The 24,277-nt window shown below is 30.0% G+C and overlaps 1 protein-coding gene across 2 annotated transcripts in view; it reads right to left on the bottom strand.

The window, feature by feature from the left end:
- The window catches only part of LOC124366464 (tripartite motif-containing protein 3-like), an 89,812-nt gene extending 67,329 nt beyond the window's left edge, over positions 1-22,483 (bottom strand). Inside the window, exon 1 of one of the 2 annotated variants that reach the window (XM_046823038.1) lies at positions 21,985-22,483. The gene's annotated coding sequence lies outside the window, so the exon portion shown is untranslated. The remainder of the gene's footprint in view (positions 1-21,984) is intronic. The other variant, XM_046823039.1, reaches the window with a different exon arrangement.
- Between the last annotated feature and the right edge of the window lie 1,794 nt (positions 22,484-24,277).

The following is a 24,277-nucleotide window of genomic DNA, read 5'->3' as shown; positions in this document are numbered from 1 at the left end:
CCAATGATAATTACAATATACCAAGTGCAATGTAAAAAAATTGATAGGACGACTACCCTTTGAAATATTTCTAGCAACAATTGGGAACAAAATTAAAATTTACAAGTTAAAGTTAATAAATTAATTTTTGTCATTTCATCTTATGGGTTATGGCGTTGGGTTTTATAACCCTACAAAGTATTTTACGGACACTTTGAATTATTCCATTCTTTTTGCTGAGGTGACAAAGTTATTTTATTTTGTACTGAAGGTGAAGAGGCTGTGCACGTGGGTGTGAGAGATAGAGCTATTGTGCGAGCCAGACAGTGAACTAAATAAAAATACCAGATCCTTCTTTAGTCACCAAGAGAGCACCAAGCCTTTGTCTTGGTGATTAGAGCTATTGTGTGAGCCAGACACTGAACTGAATAAACACAGCACAAGCTTCCTTACTCACCAGCTCACCTGACCACCAACCTGTCACTAATGAAACATATCTCATCTGTTACAAAAAAAAAAGAAAATGTTCGGAAAAAACATATAAAATATTACAATTAACCCTCTGACTGACACAACCCTGAGTTACTCCATAATAGTGGTACTGGTCGTCAAACAGTTAAGAGCATTCAGTACAGAACCAAGTATAAACACTGTTCTTATTCCACTAGTTTTATAATTTATATTTATCTTTTAATTGGTCGTGTTATTTGAAAACCATCTCCTGTAAATAAAAACATACTCAATACATTTAGGTCTTTATTACATTTACACTGGAATGGTTAACTTATAAATGTTAACTTTTTAAATAGCTACTACCATTTAAATTTTAAGTAATTATCATATTTGGTTACATACGCTTCAATACCTAATCAATAACACTGCTTCTCTTGTGCACTTGAAATAAACACTCATCATGATTAGAACAGCCAACATATATATATATTTTCTTAACATTGGCTTGATTTTGGGCAATACAGAATATCGGATAATAGAGTTTCTACAATAAATTATTTTTAAAAATATTGTGGGTATTTTAGGTTTTTATAAAACAATAAAAACCCTAATCAGTTTTATAAAATACTACATTTCCACAATAAAAAGACGACCAAAGATTTTATTGAAACAAATTTGATCTTTTAACACATTATTATGTATATTCTCTACAAATGATCTAAACTTTAAAAATTTCAATTTAAACTTAAATACACAGTGTTATCTCCTTTTTTAATAGGTTTTCTGATAACAATTGAACAAATTATTTGACCTCTTAGTTTAAATTTTTACTTCATTTAAGATGAATGACAATCAAATGACCAGGAAATACTCAAACAATTTACTGGCAGGGTGTCGACAGGATTCTGCAGTAGATTTACAAATCAGAGGCATTCTCTGTCAACTGGCAATTCAACTCATTTGTAATCTTCATTAAAAAGTTGTGTTCCTTGTAGAAGTACCAACTTTAAACAGCCAGCAAAGTAAATTAATGAAACAGAACAGGACAAATCGTTAGCTGACGAAAAACTACAAATCCTTTTTTCCAAAAATACACAAATAATGTTTATCTTTTATTAGTTTTCAATAACACTTGTATAAACTTTCACAAATTATAAAGTGATAAACTTTCACAAATTATAAAGTGATAAACTTTCACAAATTATAAAGTGATAAACAGTTAAGTAAATTAAAAAAAAGAGATTAGTTCCTTTATTTTTCTATAAAAAAACTTTCCGTTTAAAACATTTTTTCAATATATCTTCCCAATTATTACAGAGTAATTTACTTACAATAGGACGTTCTTAATTTCTTGATGTAGTTTACTTGTTTAAAAATATAAAGAAAAAATATTCACTTAAATAAATAAAAATGAAAAGCTGTAGGTTAGTAAACACTTTACTTGAGAATGGCTGAATTGCTATGTTTACTTTTTGTTTTAAAATGTTCATAATAATAATCAAAATTAGGAACGAAAAATTGGAAAAGTTGGAAATATTATAGATCCACAGTTCTCATGGAGTTTTCATTAGTTGTGTACTACAAACTAATGACATTATCTTTATCAAACTTTTACTATTCATTCACAGCGATCAATCCAAACTACAAGTATATTCTGGACATTATTTTACGTATCATTGCCATAAAATTCAATTGAGTGCTGCGTTTTGCACTGATGACGGATAAGATACTAATTAGATTTATAAAAATGGCCACAATCCTAGGCTGAATCAAAGAATAGGATGATATACCTAGTGAACGGAGATCAAAAAGCAAAGCTATAATTGATAAACTTTACAGATATTTATAGTTTTAAGAAACAAAAAACTTAATTTGCCAAGTTCTACAAACAAGAAAAGCAGACATGTACTGTATATCCTAAAAGCTCTTAGGTGCACTACAACCTCCATATCAAGGCAAGAGTTTCAAGAGGATTTGGGAAACATTATTGTTATTAAGGGATTCCATTAGTTAAGGTTGTGCTATCAAGGTTACACTGGTTTATTTGAAAATTTTTTATATTACATGCATTTTGGAAAAAAATCCTCCTCTGGTGATCACTCAAAAGTAGTAAGTGTAAAGTCTCTTACTCACATTGTTAACGGTTTTATTCAGAAGTCATGTCATCGAATCTAAATATTTCTCGTCACCCCAGTATATAAGAAAGGTCAGGAAACACTAATAGATAAATATCACCCAACACCTGTTTTGCCTTCTTTTTTTAAAATTTTAGAGAGTAATCTACAATTAAAGTTTAAACTTTTTAGAAAGACAGAACAAATTAAAGTTCAAACAATATAGTTTCAGCCCTAATAAATCAACTAAATCAGCATATAAACAATTTATTTAAAAAAAATAACTGATCCAGTAAACACTAAGAGGAAAGTTGTTGCATGTTTTTTTTAATCTTAGCAAAAGCATTAGATCTTATTAATTTTGATAATTTAGTAGGAAAACTTTTCAAAATTGGTATACACAGCCAGTATTTGGATTCGTTTGCAAATTAAGTACACAGCAGATGTCAGTGTGTACAAATAAATCACACAACCAAAACAAAAGCTAACCCAGAGTTTAATTTCGATATTGACAATGTAAAAGCTAGAATCTCTTAGGGTTCCATCCTGGACCCTCTACTTTTCCTTGTATTTGTTGTTAACAATATTACTAAACATGTTCCTAGTGAAAAATTAATTGTTTATGCTAATAAATCTTAATAGGTCTCCCACACTGTTAAAAATTGACCCATACATCTTGGTCAATCAGATTGTTATTTATTTACAAACTATTAACATGATAGCAAAGTTGAAACAACCAAATCACTGATAAATCCATGACTATAATACAATTCTGGGTGATAATGAACTGAAGGAAGTTAATGATACACAACTTCTGGGTGTTGAGTGGAATCTTTTCTGACTTAGAAGGGACATTTACATTACATCTCGTCCAAATTATCTACTTTTCATAATTAAAAATATATATCCTAGAAAATAAACAACTTCAATCAAATTGTTATTTATGTTTTCTACTATTCACACATTATTCATTCAATGGGGTTCTCCTTCAAGGAAAAATATACAAAGAATATTTATTTTATGAAGAAAAAAAACATGAGGTGAACCATGCAGAAATTTGCCTTCTGGTAAAAATACTTAAAACTGTTCCATCAATTTATATATCCGAAACCATTCTTTATCATCTTGAAAATAGGCTATTGGAATCACATAACTGGGACCATAATTATAACACTTGCTAAAACACATTTTCTGAATCACACTGTTCAAAATTAAATGAAACTAAAACAAGTTAAATTGTTAGGAAACTTTTTGAAAAGCTCCCTCAGTCCCTGAAGAACAGTCCATACAAACAGTTTTAAAATGAAACTTAATAAATTGCTGGTCAATCAATGTTATGATAACTTCGAGGATCTGTTACTTCTGAAGGGTGGTCGGTACTGTCACACAACCTTGGGATAAAGTATTAAATTAATTTTTAAATTTATAACGTAAGTACAATTTTGTTTAAACTTGCATGATGTGTATCTATTAGTTTATTTGTTAAGATTGTGATGGCCTTTATATCCTGAAATAAGGTTTGTATACAAGAAAAATAAATAAATAAAAGCTCATGGTAGGCTGTAAATAGAACATTTATTCATACTAAACATTTATATACAACATTTTTATTAAAGATGAATCTTAAAAAATCAATTAATATATTTGGATAAAAACCTAAATATAACATACAAAATACTTTGTGCTCCTTGTCCCGAATGGGAGTTCAAAATAAAAAAAATTCTGAATGGATTCTAAATTAGGAAAATTGTAACATTTTGAGCTTCATCAAATGAGTTGAAAATTGAATCATCATTACAAGTTTAAATTTAAATTTATTTTTAAACTTATGTCTTAGCCTATAAACAATTAAATTATCTCGTTCCTATGATTTATTTTTTATAAATGTATACAAAATATAATAGTTATTTATTATTGAAACAAAATGATCATAATGTGTAGAGTATATCAATATTCCACTAAATTGATTACACCAATCTAAACGATTTAGGAATGATTTTTTTATATCACACTTTGAACAATATTTTTTGGATAATCACAAGAATTGCAACTCCAACACAAATATCAAAGCATTTAAAATTTTAAAACTCTATTCAAATTTTATTAGATAACCGTACTTTTATATATGAACATTTTAAAAGAAACAGAATGATAAAACAAAATATACCGACTGTTTTGCATTTAAGTCACAAATATTTGCTTTCCACTTATTGCAAGCTTTATCTATCTATGAGGGAATTTCAATTAAGATATTTCTCAATTGTAACGAGAAAATTTTTAAACCAAACGGATTGTTAACATTGAAACAGCTCAACAAAATAAAGTTTAGAATCTATCCATTGAATAAGATCTAAATAAATTTTCTGGGTTTCTAGATATTATTGAAAGGGTTCGATATATATTCTATAATATGACGGTACTTTTAGTTGAAGAATCCTAAAATAATATTATAAAAAATAAGTAAATATACAGTCTTGAATGAATCAAGAATAATTTATTTTCCTCGAATGTAGGTATAAACAATTCATTGCTTACAATAATTCCATTCTATGCCAACAATTAACCCAAACAAAGGGAAAACAATAGGGCCTCAAAGGCAAGCCTGTTATGAGGTTCCTTCATATTTAATAACATAACCTGGCTGTGATCAGAATTAAATAATGGTACTATACTCTTTAGATATAATCAGTGCAGTCTTAAATAACAATTTGTCTTTGTAAAACTCAAACTAGACACAAATAGATAAATATAATTTATAAAACAATACAATAAAAACAATTTATATATAACAGATACAATGGCCAAAAAACAATAAATAATACTTTTATCAACCAAGAAGTTATATTTAATTCAGTTCAGCAGATCTTCTATGTTGCTTACGGTAAACAGCCATTTTAAAATGCCCTTCTTAAATTTGTTAAAACTGCTTACATTTTTTAAATCATATGGTAGCAAGTTGTACATTTTTGGTGCAATAAATATATAACTTTTTTTATAAAAAGTTATGAATGGTCTAGGGACATAAATATTTTCCCTACTTCTTAATTTATTTCTAAACATATTCATATTTCTTGGGGAATTACCACTCTGTTTGTAGAATGCTGCCATAAGTTTAAAAAAAAGATGTCTTAATGGTAGAATTTTCAAGCTAAGGTACAATTGCCATGAATGGCCAGAAAATTTTTTTCTTGCCATAACTCTAATTAGATATTTTTGCTGGATTATCAGTGGCATCAGGTTGCTGATGTAAGTTCCACCCCAGCATACCAATGCATACTCTAACCTAATTTGTGCTAACGAAAAGTAAACAGATCTTAAAATATCTGGAGGACAGTGATCTCTCAAAATATACATAGTTCTTATAACATTATTTAGCTTATTTTTAAAATTCTAAATTTGTATACTCCAATTTAATCTTCTGTCTACATGTAACCCTAAATATTTAATATACTCACAATCAACAATGTTTACAGTTTTTGTTACATTTACTTGACCTACCCAAACAATCAATGCAAGAGTAAGTTATACTACAACAATCTGACTTTGCTCCTACTAGAGAGAAATTTACATACACAGTTTTCTCAGGGCTTAGTAGCAATTTGTTTTCAGTAAACCACCATTTTAGAGATGCTAAATCATAGTTCATACCCAACTCAATTTTATTCAAATTCCTAGCAACATACGTAAGAACTGTATCATCAGCAAATGAAGTAACATGCCCCCTAAACTTCCCATCACACAAATCGTTAATAAATATTAAAAACAAAATTGGACCCAAAACAGAACCCTGTGGCACCCCATTTTTAGCACACTAATATTACTAACACAATTTTGAATTATTACACATTGCATTCTGTTTTGGAGATAACTTTTAAACCAATCATGTATTTTACCCTGAAAACCATACTTCAAATCAAATCAAATCAAATTACTCTTTTATTTTCAAATATACAATAATTACAATTACATGATTATTATTATTATTGTGTTGTACTTATATAATTTATCTAACAGTACATCACCATTCACACAATCAAACACTTTCTTTGTCCAAAATAAACAACTAACTCTTTGACCTAAATTGATGTTACTTGTAACATTATTCATAAAATGCAATAATGCAGTCTCTGTTCTTATACCCGCTTGGAAACCAAATTGATTTTCGATAAAGAAACTTGTTTTTTTCCAGAAACCTTAATACTCTTTTTTAATAGCTTTTTCAAAAATTTTTTAAAAGCTTAAGAACGAAATGGGACAATAATTACTGTAGTCTCGCTTTGGCCCTTTTTTAAAGATAGGAATCACTATGGCTGTTTTTAATGCATCAGGGAAAACTCCTGTAGACAGACTTAAATTTATAATAAATGCAAGAATTTTTTTAAATGTTTGAACAAATGTTTTTAACAACCACAGAAATTATGCCACCAACCCCTGTAGTATTACTTTTTTTTAGATTGTGAATTAGACTAACCACTTCCTCTTGTGTGATATTACACTTTGGGTTTACACAAATTATTATTTAACATTACTTATTACGGTAACAAAATACTTTATATTCTCAATGTAATATTCAAAATTTAACTAATTCTAAATTCTAATTTACCTTACTTACTTGTATTATTGATCCTTTCAATCGGTTATGCTAATAGAAATAAAGCTGCATGTAAATTTAAAGATGCAATAAACATCTGACTGTACACTGACACAATAAACTAATAGAAACAATAAACACTACTGCATCGCGGCTAGGTACCTAAGTTCAGTAAATCCAATATTAATTCAAAGCAAAGCGATCTGTTACGCTCATTTCTTCTCCGAAATGACTTCTTGGCACTGAGAGCTCTGCAGTTCTGTTGGTATTTTCTCTCATTCCTACCATGACTGGACACACTGTTTGGTGTATTGTTTCTTTTGTCCTACACTAGGTAAAGGATAGATTGTTTTGCATACTGCTTCGTCTATTCACAGAAATATGAAATAAAAATCAATACTACCATGTGAACTTTTTAATATTTCCTCTCACTTTCTATATTTTTCCACTGTCATTTGAATATTATTTTTTCATCTTGTCTGTATCAATATGTTTAAAGGTAATGAACAAAACATTTCTTTACATCAAATACGTGTTATTACATATAAGCAATGTTAGAACTAGGCAGCGTACCCTTTTTGAGAGAGATAGTCAATATCATTAAAAAAACAAGTAATATTAGATAGACAAATATTAAGTTAAAAAAATAATTTTGAAATAGCTAAGCTTATGGTTTTAAAAAATTAGAATCAGTTGTGAACTCAAACTATACATATTACCTAAACATAGGCCTCCCCGAGCAGTTTGAACACAACAGAGCCTGGATCAAGTAGCTGTCTCTGCTCTAAACCCAGAAGCTGGGACGGATTGCTGTTTCATTCTATCCTAATTATATCACATCCATTCTCTCCCTGGAAGGCATCCTTTGGACTATCTAGTAACTTTACAGGCCCATTTTAATATTCACTACTTGAAACATTCAAGAAATCAAAGAAGACAGCGTTTGCAAAATTATTAGTAAATCTACTATCCCTGAAGATTGCTTCAGTTTTACCTGACAAATTCTAATTTAGACTGTAATGTTATAGGTGAATAGGTGAATTTTGGCAGACCAGAGTTACTGAGATTAACAAGGAAATAATTTGTTTATTTGAAAAACAATCTCAGAAATATTTAATAATCATTGCAAAGCTTATAATGTAATAAACAACTGTTTTACAATTCAATTTGTTGACTTCTCAAATTCTCCCAATTTTGGACAATAAATATTGTACTTTTTTTCATAAACATTAAAGAATAAAAAATATATTCATTCAATCTTTTCACTTTGATTTTCTGGTAATTATGACGACGCATCATCTTGTAGTTGGTTTGTGGCATCTTTATACGGGTGTTATGTGCAAATAAATCATTGAATTTGAAGTGACTACTTAATTAAAAAGTGTTTTAATTAAAAGAGTATTTTTAACAGATTTATGTGAGTAAACAAAATAAGTATTGGCATTAAGTTCTATGATTCTAGGAGACAAGAGATCTATTTAAGACCTACAATTAATACAAAATGTCTATGAAAGTAAGGAACTATAAACAGTGTAATACAATATCAATGGAAATTTGTTTTGGCTTAAACTTTTAGTATATGTTTAGTTCAGCAATTCCTATAAAAAACTAGTTAAAAATAGATGAAAACAAATTATTTCTAGCGTATGCCTAAATTTTAATCAAACATAATCCACGAAGAATGTAATCTTGATATACATTTATATGATATATAAAAACCTCCAATAGCCCAGGAGTTAAGAGCCAATTCGCCTTCTACGAGCACGCGACTTGGTTTTCATGAAACTGATAAAAGATTGTCCCTTAGTAATGAAATTGATCGTCAGTCATGTCTGTTTTGCTGGGTGTTGAAATTGGATGGTATCGAAAGGATTCTAAATATGAAATGATCATTTTTTCATTAATTATTTATGTCTGACGCGCTTTATGTGTTTTCAGCTAAGAAAAATATGATTACAATAATTCAATAATAAATTTTAAAATTATACTCAAAAGCTCAGATAACGTATTAATCAACATTATTAATTAAATCTTTCACTTGTTTTATATTAACGACAATAATTTTCTGAAGTGGAATGTCTATGACAGTGGGTCACGGGCAGGCCACTCTAGGCGGGGTTTGATAAATGTGTTATGGCATGAAGGTTACACAGCAGGTACCAGACAAGAGCGAGTCCAATCATTTGTCGAGGGCCAATCAACTTGTTATGGTCGGCGGTGCCAGGTCTCGCGTAATGCGAAGCAACAATAAACAGCTCCTGGGAACGCGAGGCCTTGGTCGCCTATTTCTGTCACACATGGGGTGAAAGCAGTTGAATTGCTCGTGCAAAACAGCATTCCCGACACCATTCAAGATAATCTCATTCAAAAGAATTCGAAAATTGTTTTAAAGAATTCCATAAGATATAGCGTAAGACATGTTTTAGAAAAAAAAGAATGGTTATTACTCTTCCAGTATAATTTTTGTCTGATAATAAGATCAATGTTAAATTGGTGTCTTGATTTTGTTACTTCTACACCATACCTTGTTGAACATAGGTAATTAATAAAAGCAACAGAGGAATATATTATTGCAACTAATTATTTCATAACACCTAAATACACATTTGATTACAATTTTGAATTAACATCATTATACAATAAATATGTAATATTGAATACACATTGAAACTATGAAAATAATTTATATCTGAATTTTATAATTCTTATAATCATTAATTTTCAAACTGCAACGAGTGCAGTGCTTGTTTACTAAATCCCAATACAAACAATTTGTACTGAGGTGTTGTTTCACAGGATTACTGGCCTTAAATCCTACACAAGTTGCAAGAACATCTCTCTGGAAGGCAGGAACATGTAGAACTGTATAAACTACATAAAAGGATGATTATTGCGGAACAACTAACACGGCAGTACTGGCAGAGGCAGCTCCCAAAAAGGGCAGAAGTGATTGTGTACAGACGGACTGCCAGCCCTGACCTTCCATCTCAAGGAATTCCACTGTCGTCTTGTTTTCCTGCAGTTACGCTTGGTTAATCCGCATTGTCCAAAACCAGCCATTGCTCCTCCATTAGATATCCGTGGTTGCACAAGCGACGGAATGAAACATCTCTGACGTCAGATGTAACAAAAAACTTGTAAAGAAACCAATGTGACGGATTCTGACAAATTACTGACAGCAGTACAAAAGCTCTGACAAAATGATATGGCAACAAATTATTTAAATATAAGTTTTATAGATGCTAACCACAAACTAAAAGCAAACAAATTATATCCCTTCACAATTTTCATCATAACTAATGGTACAAAAATTAAAATATTATCTTATTTGATATAAATTATCCAGTGTTTTGTAAATAAAATATCAAAAGCAGTAAATCATCCGTAAATACGAAATTTGCTTTCCAATTATTACTTTTTATTTATTTACATTACAGTAGAAATGAATTTTAATTTACTGACATTTTATTATTGTTGAAAGAGAACAAAAGTAATTTGCCTATACATTTAAATCCAAATAAAGCATTAATTATAAAAATACATGCATTGAAATGTTTAAAAATTACACAAAGTTCTTCACTAGAGAAACTAGCTTTATCCGGAAAGATTAGTTACCATATAATATAATTGTTTAGTTACATAGAAGTTTTAATCAAGGCCTTACAACACCATGAAAATTGAACTAAAAGGATAGTCAGGCAGAAAAAAATTCATTTTTATGAAAATCTGTTTTTGAGACAAACAATACAGCTCTTTATTTAAAAAGAATTATTAAAAATGAACCACTTGAAAATTTTGCTGGAGATTCAGTGTGATCAAAACTCTTATGTTTATGCCGGTACACAACAAAAAGTCAGAACAAGAGGCGGGAAGGGCCCTAATGAGACCAATTTCTAAAACAGAATTAAGGTAAAACCAATGATTAAACTGTTGAATATGATGATGTAAAAAATCATTCAGAGCAATCAATAGGATACAGAAAAAACAAGTAGAGCAGCTTTGCGTTGTACTGAAAAGTACAGGTTTTGTTCCAAACAGTGAACAAGTTACATATGTCTTATATAATTGCAACCAATAAAACAATTTCCTTCATAAACAGGCCAGTGTTTTATGATATTTATATGAAAATCATTGGAACAGAGTTTGTGAGTTTTTGATATCTAGGTGATGATGTGATTAAATTGTGACAAATCCAATCCGAAATTTGGGTGCTTTCTAATCCAACAGCTGTTTATGATATACAAAGAATAGTTCATGAAACTCGTGAGAAATCTGTAGAAAATGGATTCATTTGCTTTGATTAAGGTAGATATTTGTCAATCCTAAAAGTTTATACTGTCTAGTAAAAAAGACAGTTGCCTTTGTTCATGTTTTAATGTTATATTTTTATCAACAGATAATGATTGTTTGTAAGAAGTTTGTCATAAACTAATGGAGAATTCATAGTACTTGATTTCAGCTATTCAGTAATTTATTTCCAACTTAAACTTCACTAAATATACACTTAGTTAATAGTAAAAATTGTATTCTAGATGTATCAATTAAAATAATGGCTTATTAGTTTTTAGACAGATTTTCAATGGCCTAGCCAAATTCACATGTACTAACAGGTCTAATCGAAATTCTAAGACCTGAGGTAACAACCATCTTTCAACAAGATAGGCTTGTATCCGTAATACTCCATTAATGTAAACAGCCACAGTAATTTTGTTATAAGTTTTAATGTTGAAAAAATATGTTTTTATTGTGTAAACGATGTATTACACCTTTTCAAGGAGAAAAGTGTTAAGTCCTCTTTTTAAACAAACATATGTATTTAAATTATTACTTACTAAAGTGTAAAGAAGGTTTTATTTCTCTGTTTAAAGTTTGTTATTGATGATAGAAGGTTTGAAAGGAAAATAGGATTTTGGACATTTTACATTGTTATATGTTACAAAATATATAATGCAACGTTTCGAGGATTGAAATTCATCCTCTTTGTCAGGTGGGAAGATAATTAGGACATTAACAATTTTTTAAGTACTAATTAACTTCCTATCTGATGAAGAGGATAGATTTTAATCCTCAAAACGTTGTGTCATACATTTTGTAACATATATATATTAGTGGCAGATGTTATGTATTTAAATGTATTTTTAAAATTTATAATCCATAAAAATAAAATAACGTTAAGACTAAAAGGTTAAGCAAAATACAAAAAATTCTTTTCTCCTGAAGTAAAAATAATAAAAAAGTGGACATGTTTTATTTTTCCATACTTTTAGTACAATACTATGCAACCTTTTATTAAATTGACCAAACATCTACAAAAAAATTGCAAAATCAATCAAGAATATATATAAGATAATACTGTACATAAAATTAGATTCTTACAAATGAATATATTTTGATAGGTTTAGTATATTTCAATAAGGAAGAGCAAACCGAACGCTAACTTCCAAATTAATATTTACCCATATTAATATTATTTTATTACTATAAATTTTATCAACCCTAAGTTGCTATAATGTTTTATTCATTTATACAGATTCGTACAAAGTCAACCAGAGACAACTACTTTTATGCAATTTTTTATTTCTGGTAAGCGAAACCAGGATCCTGACGGTGAGAAAGTAAACATTGCCGACCGGCGACTGGTGCCAATGCCCTTGACCCTGGAAGGTAGATGACCTTGAGGAGCTGCCGGGTGTGACCCACTCCTCTTGCTCATGGTTTGTGCACATTACATCACTCGGGTAACTGAACCCTGTGACCATATACAGTTACCCTCGCTTTGTGTCGACAATCCAACGAAACCCTAAGACTGCTGACCACTTCTGTATGCCACCGCTCACACCACACTGACTCGGCTTGGCTTCCTTATGAATTATACTTCTGGCAACGACACTAAGCTCTTAGAGCATAAACTCGTGTCAGGAATTCATAACAAAACGTTTGAGGAATAAGAACTGACAGAACTACACAAAATGTATATTTGGTGTTCCATCTTTACATAAAAAACACAATTTCCTGTTACTCCCTGTATGGGAACCAAAAATAGAATAGTCTTAAAAATACTGATTCTAAAAACAATGAGGAAATCAATGTATTGGTTTCCTCAAATTAAATAATATATTGAATCCACTATTTTCCATAAGAATTGACTTATCTACCCCAGGTATAAGTAGAAAATGTCTAAATAAAATAAATAGTCAATAGTCAATAGTAAAAAAGGTGCACAGTTTGTACATTGGCAACACTAGTGCTATGAAAGGTTTTAATGACTAGAAAGTCCCTATAGGCAATTTCTATGTAGGACAAAATTTTGCATAAACTATAGCACACTCTCAACTACAGTGTTTAAGACATAATATTCCAACCTTCAAGTAATTTTTACAAACACTTTTAAGATCAGGTACAAATAATTATATAACCTGTAATGGCTGCACACCAATTTCTATCAAAAGTGTACATTTTTATTAAGTAAATGTAACACACTATGAATAAGAGGCAAATAAGTTGTGAAAAATTTTGAACAGAATTAAACATGATTATGTCACTGAGTTCGAAAATATTTTAAAACAGCATATAAAAAAATCATTTTTCGAGAATCATAAAACAGTTATTAATGGTCAATATCTCTTAAAATGACAAGTACAAAACAAATGTAGCATAAAACCCCTTTAGAATAAATGCGATCCAACTTATTCTAGTCTAAACTACAATCAAATATATACTGTACTGTCAAATTTCATATAATAAATGTAATATTTCTCAGCTAGGTGTTTTTTTATTGGAATACAATTATTTTAATATATGTAAAGTTGCCAGTTTGCAATTTCTTTTATTTAAAATTTTTCTTCAGAAGGTCAGGGACTTGTTATTTCTGCTTCCTTACGAAGTTACCAATCAAACGAACACACAATCACCAACTTCTTAGACTGAAGGACAAGTAACTGTATAAGCAGAATAGAGTTATGTTCAGTTTCTTTCTAGATCGAATGAATTGAAAACTTATTATACAATCAACGAGCCTTATGTAAAATACTGGCTTGTTGTGTTCTCGTTTTGAAGGCCTTATGCAATTAAGAAAACATTCAGTGATTTCCGCAAGGTTTTTGATTGTGCAATAAAACATAAAGTTGTGCAATAAATGGGAGTGTACTCTGCTATTAAGGGACCAGACAATAGGTAAATTAGATGGGTAATAATGTGTCCCTTGATTTGTAAGGCTTATAGACTTCCTATTGTTTAGAGGTAAGTGTGTCTTAACACATTTAAGTTTTAACTCTCAAACTGATTATAGTAACTTTCCAGAATGGTCATACTTTTTGGCTTCAGGAACTGTAACAAATTTAAAATAAAAAATGTTACAAAATAGATCTAATACATATTGTATTATTTATTTGTTAGTTATAGGTTGTAAAACATTGTATTTTTAAATTCAGGTACAGCAAAAAAGGTTGATTTAAAAATGTGACAAAGTAGGTCTCATTTGTATTATATTATTTATTTGTTAGTTATAGATTGTAAAACTTTGTACTTTTAGTTTCAGGTACAGTAACAAAGTTTAAAAAATTTGATAAAAATGTATAATATGTATTGTAATATTTATTAGTTGTAGACTGTAAAATATGTCTAGTAATAAAAAACTGACTTTTACGTTAAAAATATTTTATCCTCAGATTAATATAAAATTGTAATAAATATCTTTTTTACATATTATAATTTTGACACAAATCGAATGCATGTAGAATGCAAAGAATAAGTACATCAGTGGACCGCTAGTGTGCGGATATTCTGTCATCTGTGTTCTGTAGTCTGAACTTTACTTGGTGGTAAGGAATAAATGATGTATATAATATACATTGTTACAGAACTCGTCTAATGTTTTGTGTTTTGATGAGCCTGTTTTATGATTTGATGTCGTAAGTTCTCAAAATAAGTAGTGTGTGAATGTTTTATTAACCTACAATAACTTGAAATGTAACTTAAACTGTAGGGGTTTTATAAAACAATTGAAACTTCAATTGGCTACAAAATTTGATAGAGTAACATTAGAGACCTATAGTGTGTGCCATTCTTCTTCTTTTTATAATACCTTTAAAATGACGTGTTACTTGCTAGGGATTCCTATTTAAACATTTTTGACTTACCCCTAAAATACCCCATTTTGGGGAGTGGGGGATCAAAAATTATCATACATAAAAAACTTCTTAGTTGGTCATATTAACATCCCCCAAGGTAAATCACTCTATCTTTATTCATAAGAATGTTAATGGCGGGAGGGGGGACTTTTAGGATGCCCAGTATAAAATCAAGTGGGTAAATCCAGTACTGATCATATAATCAAATGGTCAAGTAGATCAATCCAGTACAGGTTATTCTGCGAGTATAATCCATGATTCATCCATGGATGAATTTTTAAAACTTCTAAAAAAATTAAATAATGTTTGTAATTGGAGAAAACACAACACACTTTTAACTCCGAGTTCAGTAATTGGTACTAGCCAAAGCTATTGCACATAGTATATAATTACAAATATCTTTGCTAATCTCGTTAAGTCACATAGAGACAACTGTGCCTTATACACAGTCCGAGGACTATGAGGACAGATATACAAATTATCTATTAGCACTTACTAACAAAACACTGTCACTCTAGACAAGTTACTTACAATATGCACATCACGGAATGTCTAAAAAAGTGTTTTGTACGATATTACAATTTTTTCTGACGAGGAGTCATATTGTGATTGATATGTGCAATGCTGGAGTGATTTTAACCAATTACTGTAGTTGAAAAATATTGCAGTCAAAGACGGACTTTTGTGATTATGCAATGTTGCTGAAAATAGATTCTTTTTCAAGTTCAATGAATACATTTTTATAAATAATAATTTCTCTTCTGAATTCAAATACTTGGTATACTTATAAAAATTAATTTGTTTTCTGCACACACATCACTAAATTTTTGTCCTATAAAATATTTTCAAATTACATATAAAACCAAAAATACACATATACATTTAAACATTTTACAGATAAATATACGATTGTATTAATTGAGTGTTTGTCTGCATATATGTGATTATTGTGACTAATGATATCAGTAACGATGCATTGGCTATAATTCAATGTTAACCTATGATTCCTGAAGATGGATTTTTAGAATCTGAAATTTATACAGGCCCTGATTTCAGGTTGCAGGCGTTCTGGGCAAACCACATTTCTACGCCCCCTTCATCACCCTTCCCCATGTTGTTGACTTGATTCTGCTCCAAGTATCTTGGCTTTTGGTTTATAGACCCTTCTTAATAGATTACTAGGCTAAATGCAAGATTATTAGTCCGTTCAAATCAAAACATATTTATATAGGTTTATAGACCCTTCTTAACAGATTACTAAGCTAAATGCAAGATTATTAGTCCGTTCAAATCAAAACATATTTATATAGGTTTATAGACCCTTCTTAACAGATTACTACGCTAAATGCAAGATTATTAGTCAGTTCAAATCAAAACATATTTATATAGGTTTATAGACCCTTTCTAATAGATTACTAGGCTAAATGCAAGATCATTAGTCGGTTCAAATCAGAACATATTTATATAGGTTTATAGACCCTTCTTAATAGATTACTAGGCTAAATGCAAGATCATTAGTCGGTTCAAATCAGAATATATTTATATAGGTTTATAGACCCTTCTTAATAGATTACTAGGCTAAATGCAAGATCATTAGTCGGTTCAAATCAAAACATATTTCTATAGGTTTATAGACCCTTCTTAGTAGATTACTAGGCTAAATGCAAGATTATTAGTCCGTTCAAATCAAAACATATTTATATAGGTTTATAGACCCTTCTTAACAGATTACTAAGCTAAATGCAAGATTATTAGTCAGTTCAAATCAAAACATATTCATATAGGTTTATAGACCCTTCTTAATAGATTACTAGGCTAAATGCAAGATCATTAGTCGGTTCAAATCAAAACATATTTATATAGGTTTATAGACCCTTCTTAGTAGATTACTAGGCTATCTTGTATCACCATTAATGACACTGCTTAAAAGTTAATCTGGTGCAAACATATATCTTTTAAAAACCAAGAACTATTTAATAATGTACTGCATAATGCAACATTTATTTTGTATTGCAGTTACAAATTTGTTTGTTTCTCATAAACCATTAAAAATCAACTATAGGCCTAATTGTTTAAAAATACCTAGGTTTTGGTATATCAAGTAAAACAAATCAAGCCGTACATGCAATTATTATATTTTTATTTTAACAGAACAATTTTAATACAAACTAAACAAATTTTCTAGACATTAGGCTCATAAACATTAACTTAATAGGGCAGTATTATTTAAGGGTTGAAAATTTGAAATGGATGAGAATTGTTGATTAAAAATTGGATCTATTTAAACATATTACACAAAATCTATTCTTTGACTTAAAGTTACATAAAACTAATCAGAAATGTAAACTTGTAATATTTGGAATAAAAATTCAGAAAAGAAATAAACATTCAGCAACCTTAAATCTAAAAAGGCATCTTGAAATTTTGACAATAAAAAACCGAAGTCTTACATTAAGTTACATGAAAGATTTATTTCGTGACTTTTTATCAGTATAGTTTTTGAAAAGTCTGTTTTAAAGTTAAATGCTTTTCTGTGTATGTGATCACCGAGAATTCAATTTTTTATTTTTTAGAGTTGTGTTTTTAGCATTTTTTACCCGTTTTAGCACTGAAGTCTCTTTCCACAGTACAGTTTGTCACTGGTAGAGTAAAAAACATTTTAATAACAATTTTGATATTTGGAAAAGTACTCAATATTTGGTTTTTTTTATGTAAGAATACAATATTGGCAAGTCTTGGAGTCTTTCCAATTTGACATACATCTGAAAGTGAACACATTGGTTCAAGAAATCTACATTAATGTCTGTAAATTGACACAGAAAAGTAGTTACAATTACCGGACAAACCATAAAGTACTACGGTAGCTGTGCAGCACTCTGCGGCAACAGAACCAACATTTAATGAATGTGCAGCACACGGTACATATTCCACTAGTGGACTGTGCTGCTTTATTCTGGCCTGAAGATCTGAGTAAGGCCAAAACGTATTATAAGGAAAGCCGCTCTACAGGGTTACGTTATCTCGGATACATATCACAGAGCAATACAGTAGCTAATTGGTCATCACAGTGAGAACAATCAGGAGTCGAATATCCAATTTAACTATAGTTTTTATTTAGCACATGGTTTCCCATAATTCCAATAAACTCATTGCAGGTTTTAGATCATAGGTATGAAGTGCGCTCTTGACCTTTGTTACTATGCTTTCAAACGTGCTGGGCATGGAAAGGATCGTAATCACTAACCAACTCTAGGCACCCAAGATACAACCCATTTGAGGTTGATCAAAACATTTCGTTATGTTCCTGAAATGGTAAATCTAACAGTCAAAAATCTAACTACAGAAACTATTCTTGATAGTATACTTCGCCAGTCATTAAAAGCTGTAGAAAAACTCGTGTATTAGCTAATTGAAACAAACAACAAGAAGTACAAATAGTTCCTCATACATAACTTACAATTAATTACAAATTTTTGTAGCCTACTTGGTATTATATGAAGGCCCCAATTTTTAGAGCAGTTTTTCTTATTGGATACCTAAAAAACTATATTAGTTAGAAAGAACAAACTTTATTTGACTTGCAATGAAAAAGGAAACAATATCAGCGAGAAATAGGCCACTTCGTCCCTATCTACATATGGTTATCACAAGTAGGTTTAGATTAGGTTATTATAAATATGTTACTAGTAGTAACAAAGTTAAAGATAACTTTTATAAGCACACATGTAATGTGAGCTCGAATTTTGGTAAAATCTCAAAAGACGTTTTTCTTTATTTGCCAGAAGTGTGGAGTGGCACCCACTGAAGCTTAGCGGCATTTGCGATCAGTACTTTCCCGACCCCAAATCATGTGAGCACTTGTTAACTTTTTATATTTATAATAAGTATGTATTTATCTACATATAGATCCTATAACAAATAGTAGATAGGAACAAAGTGGCCTCCTTCTAGCCGACATCGCTATTGGGAGCATAAAACATGAATCAATCGTCACAATGGCATATATAATTTTCACAGTAAGTCAAATAGTCTCTTCTTTCTAATAATGTAGTTTTTTAGGTCCCCGGTAAAAATAGTATGCCTCACATAATAACAAAGTACCGCCCTCTCTAACACTTAAACTGGGGACCAACGGCTTAGATATCACTTCTGAACCACCACCAATAGGTGGAATTTGCAAGAACAGGATCGCTCAGCGGTAACCCATCTAAGCAGCAGCTACGCTCACTTTAGTTACTCTGCAATAACCGCTACACTGTGCCATTGGCTGGAGATTAGTAGCGAGTATTTGTGTTGGGAATGATAAAAATTGAAACTGGTATAAACATAACAAAACGAGAACAACATTACAGATTGGAGATATGTCCAGAAAATAAAAGAAGCCACAATACCCTTAATAGCAAAAAATCTGGAAAAATAATAGTGACGGATTTATGAAAATCATATAATTTCAAACTAAGTAAAGGAGTTCCATTTGACACAAAACATTTTTTGTTCTCCTCATAACAGCAAACGGTCAAACAATAGTAGTAATAATTTTGGACAGCAGTGAAAACGTCTCGTAAAACGGGCATAACATCCTCAAATTTGGTGGATATCCTTACATACATATCCTTAATCACCTGAATATCTAAACATTAGGGAAGCCAAGTTATCTGGTGAGGATCGATTTTTGAATTTTATCAAAGTCGTGATGAATTTGTATCCATAAAAACAACAATAATTTGATTTTTAGTTTGTGTGTGTTTTGATTAGTGTAATTAGCTAACTTATTTTTATATTTTTATTTGCTTTTGATAATACCAAATGTAAATATTAACTGTTTGATCCAATCAAAATTTATATTTTTTATTCAATTACTTTAATGGAATTGATAATCAATGTTTTTCAGTATTCAAGTGGTTTACGTATTAGATTGTTTTGGTGGTCTGATACGGAACTGCAGCCAACATATACACCCAAACTAAATCATTTGTAAGAACAAAAAATACTTTAATAGAATGCATAAACAATGTGAAACAAAGTCTAATAAGCTTTTCACAGTTATTTAGACAGAAATAATCTTTTAGGTAGAGTACAATAAGCGGACCCGGTTTTTATATCGATCAGTATAAACATCGATACTTAATATATATATATCGAATGGGAGCCTATTACTCATATCAACATACCTATAATCATATTTGAAATTAAAATACTATAATATAGGCATAAATAATGACAATCTCATAAACAATAAGGAGCTATAACCATCAAACAAGCAATTAGAACTGGAAATACGAAAAGTCACAAATAATAACGAAATGATAACAATATAACATAATATGATAATAATGGCTGCTGCCGTTGGAAATAAATAAACAACATAGGCCTATAATAGAAAATACGAAATAGTATGCTAACTATTTATATGTTTTCTCCTTGGTAGCAATGATTAATGATTTTTAAGAAGTTATTAAAAGTATCCTCTCTAGAAAACCGTACAAACTTCTCTTATGTACAAATACAGAGATGGGCAAGATTTTAATAAGTGGCCCACACATTTGTTATTCAAACGTTATTATCGAACGATTTGGTATATTACTTCGATATTATATATAGGTAATAATCGTACAACAAGAATTATTATACATTACAACAAAAAACAAGTTAACAGTAGCATTAAAAATAACTAAACCTGGACCACATGTTAGAGATACTTTACAATACTTACAGCTCGATAGCTATGAGCAACCACTTTTGTGAAATGGAGAAAAGGATTATTAATTGACAGGCACACTTCTCTGCAGTACAAATAATTACAAAGATAGATAGATATTACTCGTTGTTTATTGTTTACCTTAGACATTATAAATTTATCAATACGTCAAAGTCATAATATGTTAAATGAAATAAATTGTAATAGGCCTATCGAATTATTAATTTGATAGAAACAATCGATACATTCGATAAAAATAACCAAATAATGAGTGTAGGCCACTTATTAAAGTATATCCATATATTTTTAAACTTTGTTTCACGAGCCTCCTGGCTTTTGACTGCGTGTTATTGCCTGTAAAAGATAATGCGTTTATTATATAAAGTGTTTAAGCAATTTAGTTATCATTCAAAATCAGTATCGGTTGGTTATATCGATAGTTATAATTAAGTAATATCATTTGTCAATATCGATATAACCTGCCTTTTATAGCCACGTAAAGATGAAACATTCTAAAAAATCAAATGATCATCATCAATCATTAGAACATTGCACTTTATTCTGCAGTTGAATAATCCTGGTTGTTTTGAAATCAAAATATCCCCAAACACACAAAAGTAAAAATTCAGATTTTCAAACACCTACTTCGCACCGTACATAGGCTGCAACATTGCCATAACAAAAGCACCCTTCATGCTAAAGGCTGCAAACAAGAATCAAGGTGCATTGTTAAATGAAAGTGTCTATTGCTAGCCTAGATATGCGTCTACACCAATACCATTTAATTTGTCTTTTTTTCTATAGTCATCAGTGTCTTAATTCTACAACCCTAATAGCTTAATACAAAACTATAGATTAAATTATACAGTTTTGTAGGTGTACTTTTAATTCTACTACAGTAAGTATACTTAATAAATATCTAAGAGATTTTATTTTCACAAATGTCCAGAGGTTAGTAGTAAATAGTTTTGAGTTACCAAAATATTGCTTGATATTTACATGTACATATATACTGCTTACCTTTGGTGGAGTATGTGTCAAAGCTGTTGATCACTCAGAATAAGGCCAACACTCCGTGAATTCCGACAAAGATGGTCAGAAAAACTTAATAAAAGCCATATTAAAAGAAGAATTTGGCTTAGTGTAACATTCGTTACAAAATACACTGAAAGACGTTGTTGGTTGCAGAGCAAAATATGAGTTGCCAAACAAAGAAGGAAGTTGTAAATGTTTAAAGGTTAATGCGTAGCTGTTGCAGTGATCGATATTGCACAGTTAGCTCTCGCAAAATTTCCCTGTCAACAACGAAAATGTAAAAACTAACGCTTACACTAACAGTAATCACAACTCGCTACTCTTTATTTTGAAAGAACCGAAAATGTCTGTATTTGATAAGACAAACAAATCAACAAGACTAGCAATGCAATCAGCTGATAGCCGATGCGAGTCAGCTGCGCAGCATCGATCTGGCACTGGCAGTCTGGCACTGACGCAATACACTGCGGCGGCGGCGCTCTGTGTGTGGCAGCGGCTCAAAGGAAACAAAGGAGCAGCTGTTGAATTGAATGTCACAAGTTCACGACTCCGGCGCTAGTGCTGTCCTGCTGCATTGTCACTGGAACCAATGTGCTCTGGAGTACAAAACAGTTGAACATAAAAGTAAAAATGTAAAAGATTTTACATGACAATATTTAAAGCTGACATGGCTCTATTGGCTTTTAAAATTATTACAAATTAAGAAATAAATATCTTCTAAACTTATTTTATTAGCCTATTTGTCTCATTCAGTGCAAAGTATAAATAAAGAGGGCATTAATTTCATATAAAATGTTTATTTATAAATTGCTTCAAAATTAGTTTTGAGGCCTAATACCTAGTTTAAAGTTTTGCTAAGTGTGATAAACTAGCCTTGGCTTTATTACAATGGCCTTTAACAGCATTTCTACTCAAAATTAGATAATGTAGAATTTATTATTCCAAGTGTTAAATTGTGTTTTATATACCATAATGTGCTGAATTTGTACTTAGCACACATCTATGAGTTTTTTTTTCATGAACTGACAATATCAAAGAGCTTCAAAATGTATGCAATTTTAGTGATATATAAGTATTTCAAACATGGACTTAAAGTACCATCTACTTAAAACAAATTTGTGGTGTTTCTACAGTGGATCCTTATATATCCGGTTTACAGGAGAAGATACTCTATTCGAAATATTGGCTAGTCGACTCTGAAATAATTTTCATCATGATAATGTCCTTTTTGAAAAACATTGGTGATGATGAACATTGTAAAAGAATCTTTATAAATCTTTATCTTTATTCCTATGTCGTTCAGTTAAATATGTCATAGTCTAATAATATCTCTAGACATATTTTTTGTTTTTGAATACCAACATAGTTTTGTTAAAAATTAGAAATTTTCTTTAAAATGGCTCTAGAGATTGAAACCATTTACAGATACCTAATAAAATGGCACTTCTATAAAACTTTGTTAAATGCTATTTAAAGATTAATAGTACATTATTTTGGGCAAAAACGAAATGAAGAATATATAGACAACAATGTGACTTTAATGAAATTTTTAAGTAGGTAAAGTTTATAAATATCTTATGAGAACACTTAAAGATATCTTCCATTTTTAATACCTAAATTTTTGATAACATAATATATATATATATATATGCATATTGAATTCTTTGACTGAAAATATATTTTAGTAAAATCGTGGTTAGCTTGAAGAGTGCTTTCACAACTGTGGTAACATTTTTAAAACACATATACAATCAAATATCGAACTGCATCATCACAGGACTGTTCATTTAAAAATATTAAGTTGTAATTTAATATCAATATTCAATTTAAACCATTGAAGAATCCTGAGCAATGCCATCATTCAACCAGTACTTTTCCATATTTCACTTTTTCTTTTTGATAATATTATGGTACCTATGATGGTTCGATATCGTATAGTGAAGAATCCATATAGTAACTAAATAACTAAACCAGTACTTGTCAGAAAGCTCTTGTATATGTGTAAAAAAAACTAAATTGTTAAAAATTTTGTACTCCTCAATCCATTATTTTAGTTACTTAGAATTTGGATATAAAAGATTTTCTATTAGTAAAAACACCAAATTTTTGGGGTTAGAACTAGATTTGCATTTCAATTGGACTAAATGCATTGAAACTATTTTAAGAAAATTAACTCAGCATACTTTCTTTCAAGTGCTTATTTTGAGACATACCATAGATTTAAAACACATTTAACTATATATTATGCTTATTTTTATTCAATTCTTCAGTACAGGAT

This window comes from Homalodisca vitripennis, chromosome 7 (assembly GCF_021130785.1).
Source record: "Homalodisca vitripennis isolate AUS2020 chromosome 7, UT_GWSS_2.1, whole genome shotgun sequence".
NCBI lineage: Eukaryota > Metazoa > Arthropoda > Insecta > Hemiptera > Cicadellidae > Homalodisca > Homalodisca vitripennis.
This window is presented reverse-complemented; position numbering and strand designations above follow the sequence as displayed.